Source organism: Hippopotamus amphibius, chromosome 11 (assembly GCF_030028045.1).
Source record: "Hippopotamus amphibius kiboko isolate mHipAmp2 chromosome 11, mHipAmp2.hap2, whole genome shotgun sequence".
Classification (NCBI taxonomy): Eukaryota; Metazoa; Chordata; class Mammalia; order Artiodactyla; family Hippopotamidae; genus Hippopotamus; species Hippopotamus amphibius.
Window position 1 is genome coordinate 20,731,384 of NC_080196.1, and position 20,043 is coordinate 20,751,426.

At 46.7% G+C, this 20,043-nt stretch overlaps 9 non-coding genes across 9 annotated transcripts; all 9 read right to left on the reverse strand.

The window, feature by feature from the left end:
* Window positions 1-2,952: 2,952 nt before the first annotated feature.
* On the reverse strand, window positions 2,953-3,025 carry TRNAM-CAU (transfer RNA methionine (anticodon CAU)). The gene has a single exon. It is a non-coding gene; the product is annotated as a tRNA-Met (tRNA).
* Window positions 3,026-4,502: 1,477 nt separating this feature from the next.
* Window positions 4,503-4,575, reverse strand: TRNAA-AGC (transfer RNA alanine (anticodon AGC)). Its single transcript has one exon. It is a non-coding gene; the product is annotated as a tRNA-Ala (tRNA).
* A 413-nt stretch (window positions 4,576-4,988) lies between these two features.
* TRNAV-AAC (transfer RNA valine (anticodon AAC)) lies at window positions 4,989-5,061 on the reverse strand. Its single transcript has one exon. It is a non-coding gene; the product is annotated as a tRNA-Val (tRNA).
* Window positions 5,062-8,900: 3,839 nt separating this feature from the next.
* On the reverse strand, window positions 8,901-8,973 carry TRNAM-CAU (transfer RNA methionine (anticodon CAU)). Its single transcript has one exon. It is a non-coding gene; the product is annotated as a tRNA-Met (tRNA).
* Window positions 8,974-10,446: 1,473 nt separating this feature from the next.
* TRNAA-AGC (transfer RNA alanine (anticodon AGC)) lies at window positions 10,447-10,519 on the reverse strand. Its single transcript has one exon. It is a non-coding gene; the product is annotated as a tRNA-Ala (tRNA).
* Window positions 10,520-10,932: 413 nt separating this feature from the next.
* TRNAV-AAC (transfer RNA valine (anticodon AAC)) lies at window positions 10,933-11,005 on the reverse strand. Its single transcript has one exon. It is a non-coding gene; the product is annotated as a tRNA-Val (tRNA).
* Window positions 11,006-14,844: 3,839 nt separating this feature from the next.
* TRNAM-CAU (transfer RNA methionine (anticodon CAU)) lies at window positions 14,845-14,917 on the reverse strand. The gene has a single exon. It is a non-coding gene; the product is annotated as a tRNA-Met (tRNA).
* Window positions 14,918-16,390: 1,473 nt separating this feature from the next.
* On the reverse strand, window positions 16,391-16,463 carry TRNAA-AGC (transfer RNA alanine (anticodon AGC)). The gene has a single exon. It is a non-coding gene; the product is annotated as a tRNA-Ala (tRNA).
* A 413-nt stretch (window positions 16,464-16,876) lies between these two features.
* Window positions 16,877-16,949, reverse strand: TRNAV-AAC (transfer RNA valine (anticodon AAC)). Its single transcript has one exon. It is a non-coding gene; the product is annotated as a tRNA-Val (tRNA).
* Between the last annotated feature and the right edge of the window lie 3,094 nt (window positions 16,950-20,043).

The window sequence follows — 20,043 nt, forward strand, 5'->3', positions numbered from 1 at the left end:
ATCATTCCCAACATGACCAAGGTCTACTCTTCCTCCCTCCAGCTTCTAAGCGGCGTTGATGTCAAAGCTTTGTCCTCTACCTGCTATTAGAATCCCCGCAAGCCTCCAAATCCTCCAGTTCTCTTCATGCCAACACCTAGAAGAAGAGATGAGGCAACATCTTTGGGCTTCACTGTTGAAGAAAGAAAGTGGAAGTTAAGAACCCATGTAGAAGAAAATGGTTAGAAGAAATACAGGCAAAAGGAAACGGGCTTTAAATTGGATTCTCGTTTTCACCCAACTTCAAAGTGTTAGGAGTCGTGGCTGTTTTATAACAGAAGTCCTAAACATCTGTGGTCCCTTACATCTTTTCACAAATTAGAAAGTCGAAGAGTCTGTCTGGGAAAAACTAAAAGTTTACACTATCAATAAACTGCCATTCAGCAACAAAACTCAAAACAACAAGTAAGGCACAAAGAAAGAGCAAAATGAATGGACAGATGCAGAGACTAACATTTTGGAAGTTAACAAAATCGTTTTTAAAGCTAGTAATTGTATTTGGTCTGCCTATTAGCTCCATGTACCTATCACTTCCATTTCAAGCAGAAGCCCTATGTATGCCTTAACTCCAGGCACTGAGGACACAGTGAGGGCAAAGCAGTGGTTTGAGCCTAAAGATCCTTAAATTCTCGAGCAGAGACAGGAAATTGACAAAGAGCAACTTCATCGGACACTTCCTCAAACACGAACACGGGCGCAGGGGATCAGTTGCCCTGCAGCACGTGAGATTTTAGTTCCTGGACTAGAGGGATGGAACTGTTGTCCCCCGCATTCCAAGGTGGGTTCTTAAGCACTGGGCCACCAAGGAGACCCTGTAAAGTAATCCTTAATTCAGGGACTGAGGGCCTAGAAGCACCTTACTAGGTTCGATTCAAAAGGAGGAAATATCTTAGTCAGGAGCTGAGAGGTGAAGAAAGGCCCTCTGTGGGCAACTGGGAAACTAGCCCAGAGAGCCGGGTCTCCAAATTCCCACAAGAGGGTCAAAATGGAACACAGCTTCTATCTTATTTCAAGACTGTGTGCCACTGACCTAACCAAATGGTGGGTTTGCTGAAGACCCACCCATTCACAGAGTCTCTAAGAACGTCACCCATAAACTTCTTTGTGTCTGAATAAGCTTAAGTTCAAGATGAGGGAGAGGGAAGTCTTTCAGGGAAAAACAAAGTGCAAGAGCTGTACACGGATCAGCAGGACACAATCACGATGCCCTCGTCTCAAGGTTTTTGGCCCTCATCAGGATCTGATCTCTCACGTCGATAAAGGTTTCCTGCATTCCCTGCTGGGATTCCCCCCTTCCCCCCCTCTTAAACCATATTTAAGCTGCCTGTGCAAAGAGGAAAAAATATCTCTTGGGTTGCTTGTGTGGAAATTAAATACCATCTGGTGGTTTCATCCTTCGGAGATACTTCTAAAGGTGTTGGTTTGGACTGTCATCACAGGTACTGTGATGTTTGGCTTGGGACAGATGAGTAAGGACCCTCCTTAAGGAAGAACTACCCAAAGATCCTACTCTTGTTCTTCTTTCATGAGTGTTCCCAAGAATTTCCCTGGTTCCACAATCAAGCTTTTTTTTTTTTTTTTTTTTTTTTGAGTGTCTATGTCTTTCTGGTTCTCTCGCAGACCCAGGCTACTCAGACCTCAGGCCCACAAATTGTGTTGTATGCCTGTCTCTCTAGGTGACCCTCAACAGCCTTCTTTCTTTCCTCGGGCCAACTGCCCCATAAAATTCAATTACACACGAGTGGAAAGGCCTTCTTTGCAGCAGCATCTCTCTGTTCAGAAAACAGGGGTGGGAGGTCCACCCTCCCACTAGCCAAAAACCGTGAGTATTGAGATGGAAAGGCCAACACCGTCTAGTACCTCGTGCTCACTCCTCCACAGCTTTTTTCAGCTTTTCCTTCCTTGTGTATAGACCGAGGGCAGGGAGCATTGCTTGAAGACTGAACCTGAGCTGCGTTAGAAAACCTTCGGGCACAAGGATGTCAGCAAGTGGCAAAGGAGAGACTAGAAGGCATCTTCAAAGCGATAACTTTCCGGACTCTCCTGCAGAAAGGTGGCCTTGCCGCCTCCACCCTCCCGACCCCCTTCACTGCCCAGTGAGTGCCCCTCAGCACACATCTCCTTCCCTGCTCGTGATGCACTTTTCTCACTTGCCTCTTGTCTGTTTCTCCCGCTCCTACCGACTGGGGTGTGGCTCCATGCCAAAGGGAATTTGGGGGTTTTATTCACTCTTGAATGAATAAAGAGGAGTCCAGTAACAGGAGTGTTTTGCTGAAAGCCCTACTTTTGGTTTCAAGGGTCGAAGCATTCACTGGCAAAATAACCCCTCTGAACTTCACTAAACAAGACTTGAGAGAGTCCATGGAATTCACAAAGATTACAGAATACTAAGGAAGACGAGTAAAGCCCGAGGTTGCTATACCCCTGAATTGGGGAAGCACCTCCATCCAGATGCACGCAGCGCTGGAAAGTCCCGAGGGACAGCCATCTGGAGCCCCAGGTAGGAAGGGTCCCGGGCATTGCGTGGACTCCGCGGGTGAGACTTGAGATAGGAGTTCTGGGGGCTTCTGCGTATAATTGCAGCCCGCAAACTGCTCTCATCAGTTTGCATGCAAAAATGCAGCTCTGGATGGACGTTACCACTGCTGTTGGTTTCCCCATGTGAGGCACAAGTTTTTCTAGACCCCCGGGGGACTGGCCAGGGCCCCAGGGCTCAGGAAATTCCCTTTCTTCTCCTAAGCACCGTGTGCCTTGCTGGCAGCAACTGTTAGGTGTGGAAGAAGCACACAGTGCAGGCAAGGACACAGGTCCGTCCAAGGCCTGTTTGTGTCTCTGAGGCCTGAAGAAGGCTATCTTAGCAACGACCCCAACCCAGGAGGTATGTGTCGCTGATACTAAAACATACAGAACACCTGCCCTCTCTGAGGCTCGAACTCAGGACCTTCAGATTATGAGACTGACGCGCTGCCCACTGCGCTAAGAGGGCCAGTGCCTGGCACATCTGGCACGGAAAGTAAAATATGAAACATTATTTTCCAGGCTTGTCCATTGGTTTCCAGCTATTGAAGAATATAATCAATGCTACCTGTAAATCATTCCATTTAAACCAAGGCTGCACCTGAAGAGGTCCACATCCAGGAATGCTGGAGTCCACCCCTGTCCAGTAGACCCCCAGCAAGTGGATGGACACTCTGGCCTGCAGTACCCCAGAGTTGTACTGGTCTTTTGCTGCTGTTTTTCCTTTTTGTGTTTCAGTAATCTGCCTCTTCCCACCTTCAGAGATCTCAGTCCGTCTTCTACTTCCCTTGGCACGTTACGTGCAAAAGAAACTTAGGAGGTGTCCAGTTAATATTACTTCTCTGACTGACTGAGTCCTCACATTTGTCTACAGTCCACACTTCTCTGTTTCACTCTACATCTCCACTCGGCTCGACCTGACTGAAGACATCCTCCTTACCAAAAACACAAACTGAACTGAGTAGAAAACCTCCTTGTGTGTTGCAGCCTTATGATTAAACTAGGAGATTTACGGAGGTGATTTCATATATTCCAGTTCCATTTCGGCAACAAACGTATGTGTCATGATTTGCATTTTTCAGATAGTGGAGGCTCAGAGAAGTAAAATAATGTTTCTAAGGTCCCAGAGCTGCTAAGCAGCAAAGCAGGAATTGAGCAACAGATTTGTAGATTCCAAATTGTGATCCTTTTTTCTGCCCTAGCTCATGATCTCACTGTCTGTCCTTCTTCACAGGAGCTCATTCATCCACACTCTCTCTAATTCCCAGCCACCTCTGTGCTGGCCTTTTGGGCTTAGACTTCCAAGTCACCTTCGGTTCATTCTCTTCCTTCAAAACCCACATCCACTGTCTTGTCAAATACTGAAGGGGATTGTTGAATCTGTCCCTTCCTTTCCATTCATGTGGGTACATACTCACTGGGGAGCTGTTCTGGGCCGGGGCAGTAGGCTCAGGTGATTCAGGAGGAATCGGACCACCCAGAACTCTGGAGCTGGAGGCATAAGTGTGGACAAGGAATGATGGTCTTCTGGTTTCACTACTTTCAGTCTCCTTGGCATTTACAGCTAAATAAAGCTTTTTTACAACATCTGTTTTCATAATGTCCCTCTGCTTCACTCTGACTGTTCTTGATTTCTTAAATTTGCATATGATCTTGCTTTTGTCTCAATTCTTTGGTAGAAGCTCAGTGTGATTGTGCTTTATAAGGTCAACTTGATCCACCGGTGCATGGGGTTGTGTATTTTTTCAATGTGATGGTCGATTTTTTTTATCTGCTAAATGTCTCATTAATGAGAGATGTACATTCCAAAGGCCAGGAAAGCCAGGGCTGTCCTGTTTTGTCCTTGCCCAGAGAGGGATCCAAAGTGTCTAATTCTCTCCTTTGTTTCTCCAGGCTGGAGGATTTGCCGTTATCAGCCCGAGATGCTCCGCTGAAAGGGTAAAAGCTGGAGGATGTGGGCATCGATCCCACTACCTCTCACATGCTAAGCGAGCGCTCTACCACTTGAGCTAATCCCCCACCCTGAACGTGTCCTTTCCCCAGGTTTTCAGCGGGCCATCTTCATTATTCACTTGAACCTCAGACTCTCCTAAATGCCCACCTTCTCCAAGATGCCCAGAACCAAGAGCATGGCTGGTACCTACTCCCCTTCTAAGGCAAAGGGGGTGGGGGGAGTAGCCATGGGAAAAGCTTGGCGCCTCAAAATTTCATGTTCCAGATTTTCCGAGATGGAAGGGAAAGAAAACATCCCAGTTGGGAGGACTCACCCAGAAGAGCTGGCTAATGCAGCAGGACAGTCTTTGGACGATTCTCTGTTTCTTAGGAGCGAAAGGAAAAGGACAAACCAACAGGAGGGGGATGATCACTGGTTCCTTTCAGGGGAGGCGGTGACCTGATTTTCCCCACATGATGGAAGGCAAAAGAGCACCAGTTGTTTCCGCTCGGTATCGAACCGAGGACCTCTCGCGTGTTAGGCGAGCGTGATGACCACTACACTACGGAAACTCACAGCTTGTCCAACCTTAAGGTATTTTTCCGTTGTTACTGAGGCAGGTCCTGAGGACTGACATATCCACAGCATAGGACAGAACAATGAAACATAAATAATATTGCAGACAAGAGCCATCGGAAACAAGACACGAGAGCATATCACAGTGAAGGAAAAAAGTATGCACATTGAGGGCTGAAGATGAAGAATGAGCAGGGTGGAAGGAACAGGCACGGAGGTAGAAATTCCTGTGTTCAGATATACACCCATTCAGTGGCAGTGATTGTGTGTGTGTGTGTGTGTGTGTGTAAAATAGATACGGAGAGAAAGAGTGAGTGTAAAGCCTGCACGCATGAAGGTACATTGGGGAGAAAACTGTGGCGGTTTAAGATCCTTTGATAAAAATTCAGGCACAAGGTTTACCTAATCAAGGTTACATTTTACAAAAAGTTTCGGAAACCAGAATGAAAGAGAATGAAAAAGAAAGTATAAGCTATGAAGAGACTGAGGTTTCTTCTTTTAGCTCCTGAGATTAGCAGTAGCATGAGTCTTGCGGCCTCTCCAGCCCAGCACCCTGTGGGGCACAGAACCCGTCCCCCATAAAGGTAGAATGGAGAAAGGCAGAGAGGCATGGGGTAGCTGCAAGGCTACATCAAGCAACTTGCACAAATTAGTACAATTGTAGTACAATTTCTAGCACGTGGTTCTGAAAGAGGCTTTATTTCATTCCTTTTTAATCTTTCGTCGCCTGTATTCCAAGTCCCCACTCCCTACAAGAAACCCACGGAGAAATAGTTGGGATCCTACAAGGTATAATCACATATGTCACCATTTTGTCACTGGTCCCGTGAAGAATAAACTGTTTTCAAGATACTCGATTATCCGGAAAAGGCTGCTACACTGTCTGCATTGTCATCATTCCCAACATGACCAAGGTCTACTCTTCCTCCCTCCAGCTTCTAAGCGGCGTTGATGTCAAAGCTTTGTCCTCTACCTGCTATTAGAATCCCCGCAAGCCTCCAAATCCTCCAGTTCTCTTCATGCCAACACCTAGAAGAAGAGATGAGGGAACATCTTTGGGCTTCACTGTTGAAGAGAGAAAGAAAGTGGAAGTTAAGAACCCACGTAGAAGAAAATGGTTAGAAGAAATACAGGCAAAAGGAAACGGGCTTTAAATTGGATTCTCGTTTTCACCCAACTTCAAAGTGTTAGGAGTCGTGGCTGTTTTATAACAGAAGTCCTAAACATCCGTGGTCCCTTACATTTTTCCACGAATTAGAAAGTAGACAATTCTGGCTGGGAAAAATTAAAATTATACACTATAAATTCGTCAATAAAATTCAAAACAAGTAAGGCAAAAAGAAAGGGCAAAATGAATGGACAGATGCAGAGACTAACAGTTTGGAAGTTAACAAAATCATTTTTAAAGCTAGTAATTGTATTTGGTCTGCCTATTAGCTCCATGTACCTATCACTTCCATTTCAAGCAGAAGCCCTATGTATGCCTTAACTCCAGGCACTGAGGACACAGTGAGGGCAAAGCAGTGGTTTGAGCCTAAAGATCCTTAAATTCTAGAGCAGAGACAGGAAATTGACAACGAGCAACTTCATCGGACACTTCCTCAAACACGAACACGGGCGCAGGGGATCAGTTGCCCTGCAGCACGTGAGATTTTAGTTCCTGGACTAGAGGGATGGAACTGTTGTCCCCCGCATTCCAAGGTGGGTTCTTAAGCACTGGGCCACCAAGGAGACCCTGTAAAGTAATCCTTAATTCAGGGACTGAGGGCCTAGAAGCACCTTACTAGGTTCGATTCAAAAGGAGGAAATATCTTAGTCAGGAGCTGAGAGGTGAAGAAAGGCCCTCTGTGGGCAACTGGGAAACTAGCCCAGACAGCCGGGTCTCCCAATTCCCACAAGAGGGTCAAAATGGAACACAGCTTCTATCTTATTTCAAGACTGTGTGCCACTGACCCAACCAAATGGTGGGTTTGCTGAAGACCCACCCATTCACAGAGTCTCTAAGAACGTCACCCATAAACTTCTTTGTGTCTGAATAAGCTTAAGTTCAAGATGAGGGAGAGGGAAGTCGTTCAGGGAAAAACAAAGTGCAAGAGCTGTACACGGATCAGCAGGACACAATCACGATGCCCTCGTCTCAAGGTTTTTGGCCCTCATCAGGATCTGATCACTCACGTCGATAAAGGTTTCCTGCATTCCCTGCTGGGATTCCCCCCTGCCCCCCCTCTTAAACCATATTTAAGCTGCCTGTGCAAAGAGGAAAAAGTATCTCTTGGGTTGCTTGTGTGGAAATTAAATACCATCTGGTGGTTTCATCCTTCGGAGATACTTCTAAAGGTGCTGGTTTGGACTGTCATCACAGGTACTGTGATGTTTGGCTTGGGACAGATGAGTAAGGACCCTCCTTAAGGAAGAACTACCCAAAGATCCTACTCTTGTTCTTCTTTCATGAGTGTTCCCAAGAATTTCCCTGGTTCCACAATCAAGCTTTTTTTTTTTTTTTTTTTTTTTGAGTGTCTATGTCTTTCTGGTTCTCTCGCAGACCCAGGCTACTCAGACCTCAGGCCCACAAATTGTGTTGTATGCCTGTCTCTCTAGGTGACCCTCAACAGCCTTCTTTCTTTCCTCGGGCCAACTGCCCCATAAAATTCAATTACACACGAGTGGAAAGGCTTTCTTTGCAGCAGCATCTCTCTGTTCAGAAAACAGGGGTGGGAGGTCCACCCTCCCACTAGCCAAAAACCGTGAGTATTGAGATGGAAAGGCCAACACAGTCTAGTACCTCGTGCTCACTCCTCCACAGCTTTTTTCAGCTTTTCCTTCCTTGTGTATAGACCGAGGGCAGGGAGCATTGCTTGAAGACTGAACCTGAGCTGCGTTAGAAAACCTTCGGGCACAAGGATGTCAGCAAGTGGCAAAGGAGAGACTAGAAGGCATCTTCAAAGCGATAACTTTCCGGACTCTCCTGCAGAAAGGTGGCCTTGCCGCCTCCACCCTCCCGACCCCCTTCACTGCCCAGTGAGTGCCCCTCAGCACACATCTCCTTCCCTGCTCGTGATGCACTTTTCTCACTTGCCTCTTGTCTGTTTCTCCCGCTCCTACCGACTGGGGTGTGGCTCCATGCCGAAGGGAATTTGGGGGTTTTATTCACTCTTGAATGAATAAAGAGGAGTCCAGTAACAGGAGTGTTTTGCTGAAAGCCCTCCTTTTGGTTTCAAGGGTCGAAGCATTCACTGGCAAAATAACCCCTCTGAACTTCACTAAACAAGACTTGAGAGAGTCCATGGAATTCACAAAGATTACAGAATACTAAGGAAGACGAGTAAAGCCCGAGGTTGCTATACCCCTGAATTGGGGAAGCACCTCCATCCAGATGCACGCAGTGCTGGAAAGTCCCGAGGGACAGCCATCTGGAGCCCCAGGTAGGAAGGGTCCCGGGCATTGCGTGGACTCCGCGGGTGAGACTTGAGATAGGAGTTCTGGGGGCTTCTGCTTATAATTCCAGCCCGCACACTGCTCTCATCAGTTTGCATGCAAAAATGCAGCTCTGGATGGACGTTACCACTGCTGTTGGTTTCCCCATGTGAGGCACAAGTTTTTCTAGACCCCCGGGGGACTGGCCAGGGCCCCAGGGCTCAGGAAATTCCCTTTCTTCGCCTAAGCACCGTGTGCCTTGCTGGCAGCAACTGTTAGGTGTGTAAGAAGCACACAGTGCAGGCAAGGACACAGGTCCGTCCCAGGCCTGTTTGTGTCTCTGAGGCCTGAAGAAGGCTATCTTAGCAACGACCCCAACACAGGAGGTATGTGTCGCTGATACTAAAAGATACAGAACACCTGCCCTCTCTGAAGCTCGAACTCAGGACCTTCAGATTATGAGACTGACGCGCTGCCCACTGCGCTAAGAGGGCCAGTGCCTGGCACATCTGGCACGGAAAGTAAAATATGAAACATTATTTTCCAGGCTTATCCATTGGTTTCCAGCTATTGAAGAATATAATCAATGCTACCTGTAAATCATTCCATTTAAACCAAGGCTGCGCCTGAAGAGGTCCGCATCCAGGAATGCTGGAGTCCACACCTGTCCAGTAGACACCCAGCAAGTGGACACTCTGGCCTGCAGTACCCCAGAGTTGTACTGGTCTTTTGCTGCTGTTTTTCCTTTTTGTGTCTCAGTAATCTGCCTCTTCCCACCTTCAGAGATCTCAGTCCGTCTTATACTTCCCTTGGCACGTTACGTGCAAAAGAAACTTAGGAGGTGTCCAGTTAATATTACTTCTCTGACTGACTGAGTCCTCACATTTGTCTACAGTCCACACTTCTCTGTTTCACTCTACATCTCCACTCGGCTCGACCTGACTGAAGACATCCTCCTTACCAAAAACACAAACTGAACTGAGTAGAAAACCTCCTTGTGTGTTGCAGCCTTATGATTAAACTAGGAGATTTACGGAGGTGATTTCATATATTCCAGTTCCATTTCGGCAACAAACGTATGTGTCATGATTTGCATTTTTCAGATAGTGGAGGCTCAGAGAAGTAAAATAATGTTTCTAAGGTCCCAGAGCTGCTAAGCAGCAAAGCAGGAATTGAGCAACAGATTTGTAGATTCCAAATTGTGATCCTTTTTTCTGCCCTAGCTCATGATCTCACTGTCTGTCCTTCTTCACAGGAGCTCATTCATCCACACTCTCTCTAATTCCCAGCCACCTCTGTGCTGGCCTTTTGGGCTTAGACTTCCAAGTCACCTTCGGTTCATTCTCTTCCTTCAAAACCCACATCCACTGTCTTGTCAAATACTGAAGGGGATTGTTGAATCTGTCCCTTCCTTTCCATTCATGTGGGTACATACTCACTGGGGAGCTGTTCTGGGCCGGGGCAGTAGGCTCAGGTGATTCAGGAGGAATCGGACCACCCAGAACTCTGGAGCTGGAGGCATAAGTGTGGACAAGGAATGATGGTCTTCTGGTTTCACTACTTTCAGTCTCCTTGGCATTTACAGCTAAATAAAGCTTTTTTACAACATCTGTTTTCATAATGTCCCTCTGCTTCACTCTGACTGTTCTTGATTTCTTAAATTTGCATATGATCTTGCTTTTGTCTCAATTCTTTGGTAGAAGCTCAGTGTGATTGTGCTTTATAAGGTCAACTTGATCCACCGGTGCATGGGGTTGTGTATTTTTTCAATGTGATGGTCGATTTTTTTTATCTGCTAAATGTCTCATTAATGAGAGATGTACATTCCAAAGGCCAGGAAAGCCAGGGCTGTCCTGTTTTGTCCTTGCCCAGAGAGGGATCCAAAGTGTCTAATTCTCTCCTTTGTTTCTCCAGGCTGGAGGATTTGCCGTTATCAGCCCGAGATGCTCCGCTGAAAGGGTAAAAGCTGGAGGATGTGGGCATCGATCCCACTACCTCTCACATGCTAAGCGAGCGCTCTACCACTTGAGCTAATCCCCCACCCTGAACGTGTCCTTTCCCCAGGTTTTCAGCGGGCCATCTTCATTATTCACTTGAACCTCAGACTCTCCTAAATGCCCACCTTCTCCAAGATGCCCAGAACCAAGAGCATGGCTGGTACCTACTCCCCTTCTAAGGCAAAGGGGGTGGGGGGAGTAGCCATGGGAAAAGCTTGGCGCCTCAAAATTTCATGTTCCAGATTTTCCGAGATGGAAGGGAAAGAAAACATCCCAGTTGGGAGGACTCACCCAGAAGAGCTGGCTAATGCAGCAGGACAGTCTTTGGACGATTCTCTGTTTCTTAGGAGCGAAAGGAAAAGGACAAACCAACAGGAGGGGGATGATCACTGGTTCCTTTCAGGGGAGGCGGTGACCTGATTTTCCCCACATGATGGAAGGCAAAAGAGCACCAGTTGTTTCCGCTCGGTATCGAACCGAGGACCTCTCGCGTGTTAGGCGAGCGTGATGACCACTACACTACGGAAACTCACAGCTTGTCCAACCTTAAGGTATTTTTCCGTTGTTACTGAGGCAGGTCCTGAGGACTGACATATCCACAGCATAGGACAGAACAATGAAACATAAATAATATTGCAGACAAGAGCCATCGGAAACAAGACACGAGAGCATATCACAGTGAAGGAAAAAAGTATGCACATTGAGGGCTGAAGATGAAGAATGAGCAGGGTGGAAGGAACAGGCACGGAGGTAGAAATTCCTGTGTTCAGATATACACCCATTCAGTGGCAGTGATTGTGTGTGTGTGTGTGTGTGTGTGTAAAATAGATACGGAGAGAAAGAGTGAGTGTAAAGCCTGCACGCATGAAGGTACATTGGGGAGAAAACTGTGGCGGTTTAAGATCCTTTGATAAAAATTCAGGCACAAGGTTTACCTAATCAAGGTTACATTTTACAAAAAGTTTCGGAAACCAGAATGAAAGAGAATGAAAAAGAAAGTATAAGCTATGAAGAGACTGAGGTTTCTTCTTTTAGCTCCTGAGATTAGCAGTAGCATGAGTCTTGCGGCCTCTCCAGCCCAGCACCCTGTGGGGCACAGAACCCGTCCCCCATAAAGGTAGAATGGAGAAAGGCAGAGAGGCATGGGGTAGCTGCAAGGCTACATCAAGCAACTTGCACAAATTAGTACAATTGTAGTACAATTTCTAGCACGTGGTTCTGAAAGAGGCTTTATTTCATTCCTTTTTAATCTTTCGTCGCCTGTATTCCAAGTCCCCACTCCCTACAAGAAACCCACGGAGAAATAGTTGGGATCCTACAAGGTATAATCACATATGTCACCATTTTGTCACTGGTCCCGTGAAGAATAAACTGTTTTCAAGATACTCGATTATCCGGAAAAGGCTGCTACACTGTCTGCATTGTCATCATTCCCAACATGACCAAGGTCTACTCTTCCTCCCTCCAGCTTCTAAGCGGCGTTGATGTCAAAGCTTTGTCCTCTACCTGCTATTAGAATCCCCGCAAGCCTCCAAATCCTCCAGTTCTCTTCATGCCAACACCTAGAAGAAGAGATGAGGGAACATCTTTGGGCTTCACTGTTGAAGAGAGAAAGAAAGTGGAAGTTAAGAACCCACGTAGAAGAAAATGGTTAGAAGAAATACAGGCAAAAGGAAACGGGCTTTAAATTGGATTCTCGTTTTCACCCAACTTCAAAGTGTTAGGAGTCGTGGCTGTTTTATAACAGAAGTCCTAAACATCCGTGGTCCCTTACATTTTTCCACGAATTAGAAAGTAGACAATTCTGGCTGGGAAAAATTAAAATTATACACTATAAATTCGTCAATAAAATTCAAAACAAGTAAGGCAAAAAGAAAGGGCAAAATGAATGGACAGATGCAGAGACTAACAGTTTGGAAGTTAACAAAATCATTTTTAAAGCTAGTAATTGTATTTGGTCTGCCTATTAGCTCCATGTACCTATCACTTCCATTTCAAGCAGAAGCCCTATGTATGCCTTAACTCCAGGCACTGAGGACACAGTGAGGGCAAAGCAGTGGTTTGAGCCTAAAGATCCTTAAATTCTAGAGCAGAGACAGGAAATTGACAACGAGCAACTTCATCGGACACTTCCTCAAACACGAACACGGGCGCAGGGGATCAGTTGCCCTGCAGCACGTGAGATTTTAGTTCCTGGACTAGAGGGATGGAACTGTTGTCCCCCGCATTCCAAGGTGGGTTCTTAAGCACTGGGCCACCAAGGAGACCCTGTAAAGTAATCCTTAATTCAGGGACTGAGGGCCTAGAAGCACCTTACTAGGTTCGATTCAAAAGGAGGAAATATCTTAGTCAGGAGCTGAGAGGTGAAGAAAGGCCCTCTGTGGGCAACTGGGAAACTAGCCCAGACAGCCGGGTCTCCCAATTCCCACAAGAGGGTCAAAATGGAACACAGCTTCTATCTTATTTCAAGACTGTGTGCCACTGACCCAACCAAATGGTGGGTTTGCTGAAGACCCACCCATTCACAGAGTCTCTAAGAACGTCACCCATAAACTTCTTTGTGTCTGAATAAGCTTAAGTTCAAGATGAGGGAGAGGGAAGTCGTTCAGGGAAAAACAAAGTGCAAGAGCTGTACACGGATCAGCAGGACACAATCACGATGCCCTCGTCTCAAGGTTTTTGGCCCTCATCAGGATCTGATCACTCACGTCGATAAAGGTTTCCTGCATTCCCTGCTGGGATTCCCCCCTGCCCCCCCTCTTAAACCATATTTAAGCTGCCTGTGCAAAGAGGAAAAAGTATCTCTTGGGTTGCTTGTGTGGAAATTAAATACCATCTGGTGGTTTCATCCTTCGGAGATACTTCTAAAGGTGCTGGTTTGGACTGTCATCACAGGTACTGTGATGTTTGGCTTGGGACAGATGAGTAAGGACCCTCCTTAAGGAAGAACTACCCAAAGATCCTACTCTTGTTCTTCTTTCATGAGTGTTCCCAAGAATTTCCCTGGTTCCACAATCAAGCTTTTTTTTTTTTTTTTTTTTTTTGAGTGTCTATGTCTTTCTGGTTCTCTCGCAGACCCAGGCTACTCAGACCTCAGGCCCACAAATTGTGTTGTATGCCTGTCTCTCTAGGTGACCCTCAACAGCCTTCTTTCTTTCCTCGGGCCAACTGCCCCATAAAATTCAATTACACACGAGTGGAAAGGCTTTCTTTGCAGCAGCATCTCTCTGTTCAGAAAACAGGGGTGGGAGGTCCACCCTCCCACTAGCCAAAAACCGTGAGTATTGAGATGGAAAGGCCAACACAGTCTAGTACCTCGTGCTCACTCCTCCACAGCTTTTTTCAGCTTTTCCTTCCTTGTGTATAGACCGAGGGCAGGGAGCATTGCTTGAAGACTGAACCTGAGCTGCGTTAGAAAACCTTCGGGCACAAGGATGTCAGCAAGTGGCAAAGGAGAGACTAGAAGGCATCTTCAAAGCGATAACTTTCCGGACTCTCCTGCAGAAAGGTGGCCTTGCCGCCTCCACCCTCCCGACCCCCTTCACTGCCCAGTGAGTGCCCCTCAGCACACATCTCCTTCCCTGCTCGTGATGCACTTTTCTCACTTGCCTCTTGTCTGTTTCTCCCGCTCCTACCGACTGGGGTGTGGCTCCATGCCGAAGGGAATTTGGGGGTTTTATTCACTCTTGAATGAATAAAGAGGAGTCCAGTAACAGGAGTGTTTTGCTGAAAGCCCTCCTTTTGGTTTCAAGGGTCGAAGCATTCACTGGCAAAATAACCCCTCTGAACTTCACTAAACAAGACTTGAGAGAGTCCATGGAATTCACAAAGATTACAGAATACTAAGGAAGACGAGTAAAGCCCGAGGTTGCTATACCCCTGAATTGGGGAAGCACCTCCATCCAGATGCACGCAGTGCTGGAAAGTCCCGAGGGACAGCCATCTGGAGCCCCAGGTAGGAAGGGTCCCGGGCATTGCGTGGACTCCGCGGGTGAGACTTGAGATAGGAGTTCTGGGGGCTTCTGCTTATAATTCCAGCCCGCACACTGCTCTCATCAGTTTGCATGCAAAAATGCAGCTCTGGATGGACGTTACCACTGCTGTTGGTTTCCCCATGTGAGGCACAAGTTTTTCTAGACCCCCGGGGGACTGGCCAGGGCCCCAGGGCTCAGGAAATTCCCTTTCTTCGCCTAAGCACCGTGTGCCTTGCTGGCAGCAACTGTTAGGTGTGTAAGAAGCACACAGTGCAGGCAAGGACACAGGTCCGTCCCAGGCCTGTTTGTGTCTCTGAGGCCTGAAGAAGGCTATCTTAGCAACGACCCCAACACAGGAGGTATGTGTCGCTGATACTAAAAGATACAGAACACCTGCCCTCTCTGAAGCTCGAACTCAGGACCTTCAGATTATGAGACTGACGCGCTGCCCACTGCGCTAAGAGGGCCAGTGCCTGGCACATCTGGCACGGAAAGTAAAATATGAAACATTATTTTCCAGGCTTATCCATTGGTTTCCAGCTATTGAAGAATATAATCAATGCTACCTGTAAATCATTCCATTTAAACCAAGGCTGCGCCTGAAGAGGTCCGCATCCAGGAATGCTGGAGTCCACACCTGTCCAGTAGACACCCAGCAAGTGGACACTCTGGCCTGCAGTACCCCAGAGTTGTACTGGTCTTTTGCTGCTGTTTTTCCTTTTTGTGTCTCAGTAATCTGCCTCTTCCCACCTTCAGAGATCTCAGTCCGTCTTATACTTCCCTTGGCACGTTACGTGCAAAAGAAACTTAGGAGGTGTCCAGTTAATATTACTTCTCTGACTGACTGAGTCCTCACATTTGTCTACAGTCCACACTTCTCTGTTTCACTCTACATCTCCACTCGGCTCGACCTGACTGAAGACATCCTCCTTACCAAAAACACAAACTGAACTGAGTAGAAAACCTCCTTGTGTGTTGCAGCCTTATGATGAAACTAGGAGATTTACGGAGGTGATTTCATATATTCCAGTTCCATTTCGGCAACAAACGTATGTGTCATGATTTGCATTTTTCAGATAGTGGAGGCTCAGAGAAGTAAAATAATGTTTCTAAGGTCCCAGAGCTGCTAAGCAGCAAAGCAGGAATTGAGCAACAGATTTGTAGATTCCAAATGGTGATCCTTTTTTCTGCCCTAGCTCATGATCTCACTGTCTGTCCTTCTTCACAGGAGCTCATTCATCCACACTCTCTCTAATTCCCAGCCACCTCTGTGCTGGCCTTTTGGGCTTAGACTTCCAAGTCACCTTCGGTTCATTCTCTTCCTTCAAAACCCACATCCACTGTCTTGTCAAATACTGAAGGGGATTGTTGAATCTGTCCCTTCCTTTCCATTCATGTGAGTACATACTCACTGGGGAGCTGTTCTGGGCCGGGGCAGTAGGCTCAGGTGATTCAGGAGGAATCGGACCACCCAGAACTCTGGAGCTGGAGGCATAAGTGTGGACAAGGAATGATGGTCTTCTGGTTTCACTGTTTTCAGTCTCCTTGGCATTTACAGCTAAATAAAGCTTTTTTACAACATCTGTTTTCATAATGTCCCTCTGCTTCACTCTGACTGTTCTTGATTTCTTAAATTTGCATATGATCTTGCTTTTGTCTCAATTCTTTGGTAGAAGCTCAGTGTGATTGTGCTTTATAAGGTCAACTTGATCCACCGGTGCATGGGGTTGTGTATTTTTTCAATGTGATGGTCGATTTTTTTTATCTGCTAAATGTCTCATTAATGAGAGATGTACATTCCAAAGGCCAGGAAAGCCAGGGCTGTCCTGTTTTGTCCTTGCCCAGAGAGGGATCCAAAGTGTCTAATTCTCTCCTTTGTTTCTCCAGGCTGGAGGATTTGCCGTTATCAGCCCGAGATGCTCCGCTGAAAGGGTAAAAGCTGGAGGATGTGGGCATCGATCCCACTACCTCTCACATGCTAAGCGAGCGCTCTACCACTTGAGCTAATCCCCCACCCTGAACATGTCCTTTCCCCAGGTTTTCAGCGGGCCATCTTCATTATTCACTTGAACCTCAGACTCTCCTAAATGCCCACCTTCTCCAAGATGCCCAGAACCAAGAGCATGGCTGGTACCTACTCCCCTTCTAAGGCAAAGGGGGTGGGGGGAGTAGCCATGGGAAAAGCTTGGCGCCTCAAAATTTCATGTTCCAGATTTTCCGAGATGGAAGGGAAAGAAAACATCCCAGTTGGGAGGACTCACCCAGAAGAGCTGGCTAATGCAGCAGGACAGTCTTTGGACGATTCTCTGTTTCTTAGGAGCGAAAGGAAAAGGACAAACCAACAGGAGGGGGATGATCACTGGTTCCTTTCAGGGGAGGCGGTGACCTGATTTTCCCCACATGATGGAAGGCAAAAGAGCACCAGTTGTTTCCGCTCGGTATCGAACCGAGGACCTCTCGCGTGTTAGGCGAGCGTGATGACCACTACACTACGGAAACTCACAGCTTGTCCAACCTTAAGGTATTTTTCCGTTGTTACTGAGGCAGGTCCTGAGGACTGACATATCCACAGCATAGGACAGAACAATGAAACATAAATAATATTGCAGACAAGAGCCATCGGAAACAAGACACGAGAGCATATCACAGTGAAGGAAAAAAGTATGCACATTGAGGGCTGAAGATGAAGAATGAGCAGGGTGGAAGGAACAGGCACGGAGGTAGAAATTCCTGTGTTCAGATATACACCCATTCAGTGGCAGTGATTGTGTGTGTGTGTGTGTGTGTGTGTAAAATAGATACGGAGAGAAAGAGTGAGTGTAAAGCCTGCACGCATGAAGGTACATTGGGGAGAAAACTGTGGCGGTTTAAGATCCTTTGATAAAAATTCAGGCACAAGGTTTACCTAATCAAGGTTACATTTTACAAAAAGTTTCGGAAACCAGAATGAAAGAGAATGAAAAAGAAAGTATAAGCTATGAAGAGACTGAGGTTTCTTCTTTTAGCTCCTGAGATTAGCAGTAGCATGAGTCTTGCGGCCTCTCCAGCCCAGCACCCTGTGGGGCACAGAACCCGTCCCCCATAAAGGTAGAATGGAGAAAGGCAGAGAGGCATGGGGTAGCTGCAAGGCTACATCAAGCAACTTGCACAAATTAGTACAATTGTAGTACAATTTCTAGCACGTGGTTCTGAAAGAGGCTTTATTTCATTCCTTTTTAATCTTTCGTCGCCTGTATTCCAAGTCCCCACTCCCTACAAGAAACCCACGGAGAAATAGTTGGGATCCTACAAGGTATAATCACATATGTCACCATTTTGTCACTGGTCCCGTGAAGAATAAACTGTTTTCAAGATACTCGATTATCCGGAAAAGGCTGCTACACTGTCTGCATTGTCATCATTCCCAACATGACCAAGGTCTACTCTTCCTCCCTCCAGCTTCTAAGCGGCGTTGATGTCAAAGCTTTGTCCTCTACCTGCTATTAGAATCCCCGCAAGCCTCCAAATCCTCCAGTTCTCTTCATGCCAACACCTAGAAGAAGAGATGAGGGAACATCTTTGGGCTTCACTGTTGAAGAGAGAAAGAAAGTGGAAGTTAAGAACCCACGTAGAAGAAAATGGTTAGAAGAAATACAGGCAAAAGGAAACGGGCTTTAAATTGGATTCTCGTTTTCACCCAACTTCAAAGTGTTAGGAGTCGTGGCTGTTTTATAACAGAAGTCCTAAACATCCGTGGTCCCTTACATTTTTCCACGAATTAGAAAGTAGACAATTCTGGCTGGGAAAAATTAAAATTATACACTATAAATTCGTCAATAAAATTCAAAACAAGTAAGGCAAAAAGAAAGGGCAAAATGAATGGACAGATGCAGAGACTAACAGTTTGGAAGTTAACAAAATCATTTTTAAAGCTAGTAATTGTATTTGGTCTGCCTATTAGCTCCATGTACCTATCACTTCCATTTCAAGCAGAAGCCCTATGTATGCCTTAACTCCAGGCACTGAGGACACAGTGAGGGCAAAGCAGTGGTTTGAGCCTAAAGATCCTTAAATTCTAGAGCAGAGACAGGAAATTGACAACGAGCAACTTCATCGGACACTTCCTCAAACACGAACACGGGCGCAGGGGATCAGTTGCCCTGCAGCACGTGAGATTTTAGTTCCTGGACTAGAGGGATGGAACTGTTGTCCCCCGCATTCCAAGGTGGGTTCTTAAGCACTGGGCCACCAAGGAGACCCTGTAAAGTAATCCTTAATTCAGGGACTGAGGGCCTAGAAGCACCTTACTAGGTTCGATTCAAAAGGAGGAAATATCTTAGTCAGGAGCTGAGAGGTGAAGAAAGGCCCTCTGTGGGCAACTGGGAAACTAGCCCAGACAGCCGGGTCTCCCAATTCCCACAAGAGGGTCAAAATGGAACACAGCTTCTATCTTATTTCAAGACTGTGTGCCACTGACCCAACCAAATGGTGGGTTTGCTGAAGACCCACCCATTCACAGAGTCTCTAAGAACGTCACCCATAAACTTCTTTGTGTCTGAATAAGCTTAAGTTCAAGATGAGGGAGAGGGAAGTCGTTCAGGGAAAAACAAAGTGCAAGAGCTGTACACGGATCAGCAGGACACAATCACGATGCCCTCGTCTCAAGGTTTTTGGCCCTCATCAGGATCTGATCACTCACGTCGATAAAGGTTTCCTGCATTCCCTGCTGGGATTCCCCCCTGCCCCCCCTCTTAAACCATATTTAAGCTGCCTGTGCAAAGAGGAAAAAGTATCTCTTGGGTTGCTTGTGTGGAAATTAAATACCATCTGGTGGTTTCATCCTTCGGAGATACTTCTAAAGGTGCTGGTTTGGACTGTCATCACAGGTACTGTGATGTTTGGCTTGGGACAGATGAGTAAGGACCCTCCTTAAGGAAGAACTACCCAAAGATCCTACTCTTGTTCTTCTTTCATGAGTGTTCCCAAGAATTTCCCTGGTTCCACAATCAAGCTTTTTTTTTTTTTTTTTTTTTTTGAGTGTCTATGTCTTTCTGGTTCTCTCGCAGACCCAGGCTACTCAGACCTCAGGCCCACAAATTGTGTTGTATGCCTGTCTCTCTAGGTGACCCTCAACAGCCTTCTTTCTTTCCTCGGGCCAACTGCCCCATAAAATTCAATTACACACGAGTGGAAAGGCTTTCTTTGCAGCAGCATCTCTCTGTTCAGAAAACAGGGGTGGGAGGTCCACCCTCCCACTAGCCAAAAACCGTGAGTATTGAGATGGAAAGGCCAACACAGTCTAGTACCTCGTGCTCACTCCTCCACAGCTTTTTTCAGCTTTTCCTTCCTTGTGTATAGACCGAGGGCAGGGAGCATTGCTTGAAGACTGAACCTGAGCTGCGTTAGAAAACCTTCGGGCACAAGGATGTCAGCAAGTGGCAAAGGAGAGACTAGAAGGCATCTTCAAAGCGATAACTTTCCGGACTCTCCTGCAGAAAGGTGGCCTTGCCGCCTCCACCCTCCCGACCCCCTTCACTGCCCAGTGAGTGCCCCTCAGCACACATCTCCTTCCCTGCTCGTGATGCACTTTTCTCACTTGCCTCTTGTCTGTTTC